Source organism: Lepidochelys kempii, chromosome 6, assembly GCF_965140285.1.
Source record: "Lepidochelys kempii isolate rLepKem1 chromosome 6, rLepKem1.hap1, whole genome shotgun sequence".
In the NCBI taxonomy this organism is placed as follows: Eukaryota; Metazoa; Chordata; order Testudines; family Cheloniidae; genus Lepidochelys; species Lepidochelys kempii.
Genome location: NC_136385.1, coordinates 18,162,579 through 18,168,833, shown reverse-complemented (window position 1 = coordinate 18,168,833; position 6,255 = coordinate 18,162,579). Strand labels below are relative to the sequence as shown.

General features: G+C 42.9%; 1 pseudogene; it reads left to right on the top strand.

The window, feature by feature from the left end:
• Positions 1 to 2,655: 2,655 nt before the first annotated feature.
• On the top strand, positions 2,656 to 5,916 carry LOC140913322 (up-regulator of cell proliferation pseudogene; annotated as a pseudogene).
• The last annotated feature ends 339 nt before the right edge of the window (positions 5,917 to 6,255 follow it).

Below are 6,255 nucleotides of genomic sequence, written 5' to 3'. Positions count from 1 at the left end.
AAGAGTTATTCAAGTATTGGATGAGATATTGAGCAGCATGTTGTTTTCAGTGTTCAAACATGTGAACCCCAGTTGGTACCTGCAATACATTATAGAAGAGCCAATCTCTTCTTTGCTTTGGCTGCCAACTTTTTGACCTGTGGTCCAAACATGAGTACAGTGTCAATGTCACTCTAAGGTATAGCAGATTTTTCTCAACAGCAATACCTTCTCCAGCCAGTGTGAAGATTGGACTGTAGTTGAACCTCCTATAATTATGGTAAAGTAGGTGGACTTTGTTTTTGCTGGATTGAGCTTGAATTTATGTTGCGTTGCCCATCTAGTTACGATTTCTAAGTCCTCATTCAATCCATTCTCCATATATCTTTTTCAAGACCCATGGTATGAAGTGCAACATCGTCTGCATAGGTGTATTCAAATCATTTCAGGTAGTCTGACAGACCAGAGGAGAGCAGCAAAAAAACACCAGGACTTAATACTGAGCCCTGAAGAAATCCTGGCCTCATGGTCTTTGAAGGAGTATAACTTAATCTTAGTGGGTTTTTTTCCTGTATGGTAGGAAACCTCTTATCCAGAGGTGCATTTTACCAAACTCCCATCTCACTGCCTATTATACCAGACTCCATTAAATGTTGCACTGAGTTTAAAACAGACTCCTGTTGATGACTGCGGTGGCTTTTTCTGGAAGCCATTGCTAAGAGGCTGCCAGAAGGCCACCAGCAAGTCTGTCATTGAGTGCAAAGGCCCATAAGCCATTTGGGTAGGTTCTACCTTTCCTTCTTTTAGAAGCCACCATAGAAGCCTTGACTGTACTGTTCTTTCCATTATATTGCAAAGGAGACTGATTAAAGATATAAGCCAATAGCTGCCTGGAAAAGAGGGATCCTTGCCGGATTTCAGAGAAACAGTAACTGGTGATTTCCATCAATTTAGGTACCTTCCTTTTTTATGCTTGAGTAATTTCTGATGTCCAACAACCTGGCTCTAGCCTTCTTCCCAAAGTGCTTTAGCTCATGGTCACAGATGGGGTCCAGCCCAGGGGAATTGCTTGGTTCAAGCTTCTCTATTGCATCTTCTCGCTCAGGTATGAGAAAGATCTCTCTGAAGCCATGGTACTGAATTCTATAGGCACATATTTAAATGATCTTCGCCTTTCTTCCCAAATACTCCATCTTGCATGTTTTTGCAATGGCTCTATCCTCATCACCATATATGAGCCTGGTCATCTTGGCATAATGTTCGAACAGTGTACTCACAGACTTTGTCATCGAATGCTTCTACACCTCTAGTGTTCAAGATATTGGTGTTATTTAAATTATACGCCTTTGTCTGTTTGTTCTCAATTTGCTTCAATATCATCCATCAATCTTTTCCTCTGTGAGGATCCAGTCTTATTAAACTAAGCCAGCCCTTCGTTCAAGCAACTATTTACAGAGCTGCAGCACTTGGAGCTTAGCATTCGAGCCATGTGCACACAGACTGACCTGCTGGTGCTTTCTCCATACTCTTCCCTCCTGCAACTTGTGACCCTCCCTCTAAGTTCCATGCTGGTTGCTACAATTTCTAGTCATCATTCAGCCTTTGTAACATTTGCGGATCTGTCTCCTGGGTAGAATATGCTGCTAGTGTGGGCCAGTAAGCTGACTGCATATTCATCCTCACTTCCTGCCCTAGTGTGATGTACTGAGAAGAAAAGTGGTGACAAGAACACCATCAGGTGAAGTAGTAAACAAGGGAGGTGGAAAGAAGGAAGAATTTATGCATTGCCTGAAGGATTGCCTGCATTGCAACTGAGCAGAGCTGGATGAGTAAGTGTTTGTTTGGTTTGGTGGTGGTTCCAAAAAAAAAACTTTAAAAAACAATATTTAGTTTGCGTCAAACCAAATCTAAAATATTTTGAAATTTTTGGTGACTCAGAAAAGTTAATTTGGGACCTGTTTCAGAGCAGGATTTCAAACTTGGCTTTCCCACATCCACTGGGCTACATGTTATGGGAGGACTGGGGGAGGGAACAGCAGCACCACCTCCTCCTTCTTCTCTGGCCATTTTATGAATGGCTGAAACCTCTCATATCAAAATTGCAATAATTTTAGGCCAACCAAAACCACATTTCTAGTTGAATACATGACCTGTCTGAAAGAATTTCCATAGCTCTCCATAAGTGTGGCATTTCAGTTAGGATGACTGAGAGTGTGACAGTTGGGTCAAATCTGTGAAGGTTGCACCAGATAAATGGTGCTTCAGTACTCCAGCTACACGACCCCTCTAAGTGGTTGTCACTTATAAGGAGCATGCAGACCTCCATGATTTTTGTTTAATAATTGCAATTCCTTCACATTATGGCCCTAATACCAAAGTAAGAGTTCCACCTGAAAACATTTTCAGTTTATCAAAGTGTTTATGTTGTATTACCTTTCTGCAGAGAGACCAAAAGCCCTTCAGTACATCGAGTCAAAGTTAGAAAAGGAGAAATACAGAAGCAGGAAACTAAAGCTGAGAGATGTCCTGGAAATCACACCAGAAAGTCTAAAGAACTGCCCTCCTCAGACAACAGGAGATTTACCTTGGCATTTCCTCAGGAAGCTCATGGCTCTGAATGGGATGGCAAGAAGCACAAGCCTTGAGCACAGGGTACCCACTGATCAAACACTAACTATGGACAAAGAGGAGCTGGATATTCCTGAAGATTTTACTTTTCTCAGTGACACAGACACCAGTGATTCCGTGCACACCCTTGATGTTCTCTGTGCCATTCTGCTTTCCTCAGACAGTTTCCTACAGCAGGAGATCCTGTCCAAAATGTCCATGTGCCAGTTTGCTCTCCCTCTGCTGCTACCTGCCCTCGACACCCCCAAGTGCACCCTACTGCTGTGGGCCATGAGGGACATGGTGAGGAAGTGGAGGCCGCACTCCCTGTCAGAGAGTAGAGGGTTCAGAGAGGAGAGCCTGGTGCTCACGTCAATGCCAACCATTTCCTTTGTGCGGATGGGGAGCTGCAGCTTCTCCAAGTCCCACCTCCTCAATGAGGTTCTCAGCCCCTCCCAGCAGCACCAGGATTTCTTCATCCATCGAGACATGGAGTCTGGGAACATCCCTCGGGAAATCGCAGGTGGGCTGCTCGAGATTTCCTGGTATTTCCCTGCTGGGAGGGAGAATCTGGATCTTTTCCCAGAGCCTGTTGTGGTTGCAAACCTGCGGGGAGACATTGAGTTGCACTGGCTGCAGTTCAGCTTTTTAACAGAGGTCTCCTCAGCAGTGTTCATATTAACGGAGAGCATCAGTGAGAGAGAATGCACGCTGTTATCATCTCTGCAGGGATCAGCCACTAAATACTACTTCATCTTCAATTATCAGGCTGGGAAAGCCAAGCAAACGCTGGAATTCCTGAAAAAGTTAGCCTCGATGCTGAAACTGAACAAGTCACATGTGCTGTGGAAAGGAGGTACCACAAATAAGGCACAATTTGTAAAAGTTCTGCAGTCTGCAATAGCAGCCATAATGAAATCTTCTCCCAAGAGAGTGAGTATAGAAGCCATGGCTGAGACAGCACGTCAATTAGGCATCCAGGTAGATGAGGATAACAAGGAATGTCAGACCCCAAACACATATGCAAAGGAAATCACTGCACAAATCAAAGATGTGGCAAAGTACAAGAGGGAAAAGCTGAGACTCCAAGGGGAGACATGGAGAAACTTGGCTGAAGTGGATAAAGAGCTGTGCCGAATGAGAAAGCAAGGAGACACCCCACTGGAGAACTATAAATCTCAGCTGAAAAAGAAATTAATGGATTTATGTGCTCAGCAGAATAAACATGACCTTACTGATGGTTTGATTACATTTATTACTGGAATAGAACACCTACATCACAGGGAGAAACATTACTTCCTGAAATGGATGAAGTTTGGCCTGGATCCCACTGCTAGGGAGAATCTTTCTAAACTATGGGATCAATATAAAGAGAAATGCAAAAACTCAAAAGATGACCCCAAAATGTTTGCAGAGTTAGACAAATTAATCTCTGCCAGTTCCTTAGGAGTGCAGCATTTCATGCGTGAGTTGGGGCAGTTTTATGAAGCTGAATGCTCAATGGTTAAAGAAGGTAAAATGGCAGAAAGCCAAAGGCAATTCACCCATCTCCCAAGCATAGCAGCTGACCTCATGCTGAAAGGGTTTCCCATGGAGATCATTGATGGAGACATTTCCAACATCCCACTGCAGTGGGTAACAGATGTTCTGAGTCAGCTTGATGCCAAGCTGGGGGGAAGGTACAGAATGCTGGTTCTGATGGTGCTGGGAGTACAGAGCACTGGGAAATCCACCCTCCTCAACACCATGTTCGGCCTGCAGTTTGCAGTGAGCAGTGGCTGATGCACACGGGGAGCCTTCATGTTACTCATTAAAGTGGCAGGGAACTTTCAGCAGGAACTGGGCTGTGATTTCATCCTGGTGATAGACACAGAAGGCTTGAAAGCCCCCGAAATGGCCAAGCTGGAGGATAGTTATCAACATGACAATGAGCTGGCCACCCTGGTGACTGGACTGAGTGACATCACCATCGTTAACATGGCCATGGAGAATGCCACTGAAATGAAAGATGTTCTGCAAATTGTGGTCCATGCATTTCTCAGAATGGAGAAAATCGGGAAAAAAAACAACTGCCAGTTTGTGCATCAGAATGTCAGTGACGTGTCTGCACATGAACAAAACATGAGGGACAGGAAACACCTCCTGGAACAGCTGAATGAAATGACCAAAGTTGCAGCCAACATGGAAAAGAAATGCAAGGAGATGAATTTTTCTGATATTATGGATTATGATCTGGAAAAACACAATTGGTACATTCCTGCTTTGTGGCACGGACTCTCCCCCATGGCTCCAGTGAATTTGGGATACAGTCAAAAGGTTTATGAATTAAAGAAATATTTGTTTGAATTTCTGAAAGATTGTTCACAAGAGAGAACTCCCAAGGACATTCCCCAATTTCTTGAATGGGTGAGGAGCCTGTGGAATGCTGTAAAACATGAGAACTTCATTTTCAGCTTTAGAAACAGCCTTGTTGATGAAGCCTATAACCAGCTGTCTGTGAAGTATGCAGAGTGGGAATGGGGTTTCCGGAAGGAGATACCTTTCTGGGTATCTGAAAAGGAAACTTTCATCCAAAATCAGCCACCAGATAAACTAGACCCTAATCTTTCAATCAGACTAAAGAGTGAGGCACAGGAAAAACTGAGGCAAGAAGCAGAGAAGATTTTGAATCATTTACAACAGTATTTTGAAAGTGGAGCAGCAAATCTGCACCTGATAGAAAAGTACAAAGAAGATTTTAGAAGAAGTGCCAATAGTCTCAGGAATGAACTGGAGAGTTATTCATTCAGCAAGTGGCAAGAAGCGATTCATATTAAAAAAGGCCAACACAAAACAGACTCTGTCCTGTCAGAGTACAAGAGAAAAATTGAAGAGAAAGTGGATGGGCTTCTGAACCATTGCAGGAAAAGCAACTGTAAATTAAATAATGATGAACTGGAGAAGGAATTGGAGAACATGTGGAGAGAGACATTGTCAGAATTATCACTCATTCCTTTACAGAGACGCAACATATTTGAAGATGTGGAGTTCTAGCTGAGAAGAGACCTAGCGGATAGGGGCAGTGCAGTCTGGAAGATGTTACGGGATGCCAAAAGCTTGTGTGCTTATAAAACACAAAATTTCAAAATGAAAAAGGAATACTTAGACTTAAAAGTGTTCAGAGGTTACACACTATCAATATCAGGTGTGAAAGAATTCTTGACACAGGAATGCTGGCATAAAACAGAGGCTTTAGCTAAATCCTTAATAGAAGAGTGCAATAGTTACACTGATGGAAAAGTAAATGGCAAAGCAGATTATGATGAAACTTATTGCAGAGAGTTGTTCTAAAGAGCCTAAAGGAAGCCTTTACATTGAAATCAAAAACAGGCTGAGAAACTCTTTTGTGAATGGAGAATTACAGAAGTTAATTCCCTTAAATGTAATGGTGATTCTCTTTTAATATCAGACACAGGTTGCAGCTTCCAAACAGATAAAGAAACAATGCTATTTCACATTTCACATCCCATCACATTTCACATCACATATCGATGTATGGCAAAATTAAAGAAGGAGGGAAAGACCCAAATGTGGAGATTCTGCACCTCTGTCTTAAGGAGCAAATCGCCAAAATCCCAATTTGTCCTCACCACTGCATTTTGCTGATACAGTGGTACCATCCAGTGACCT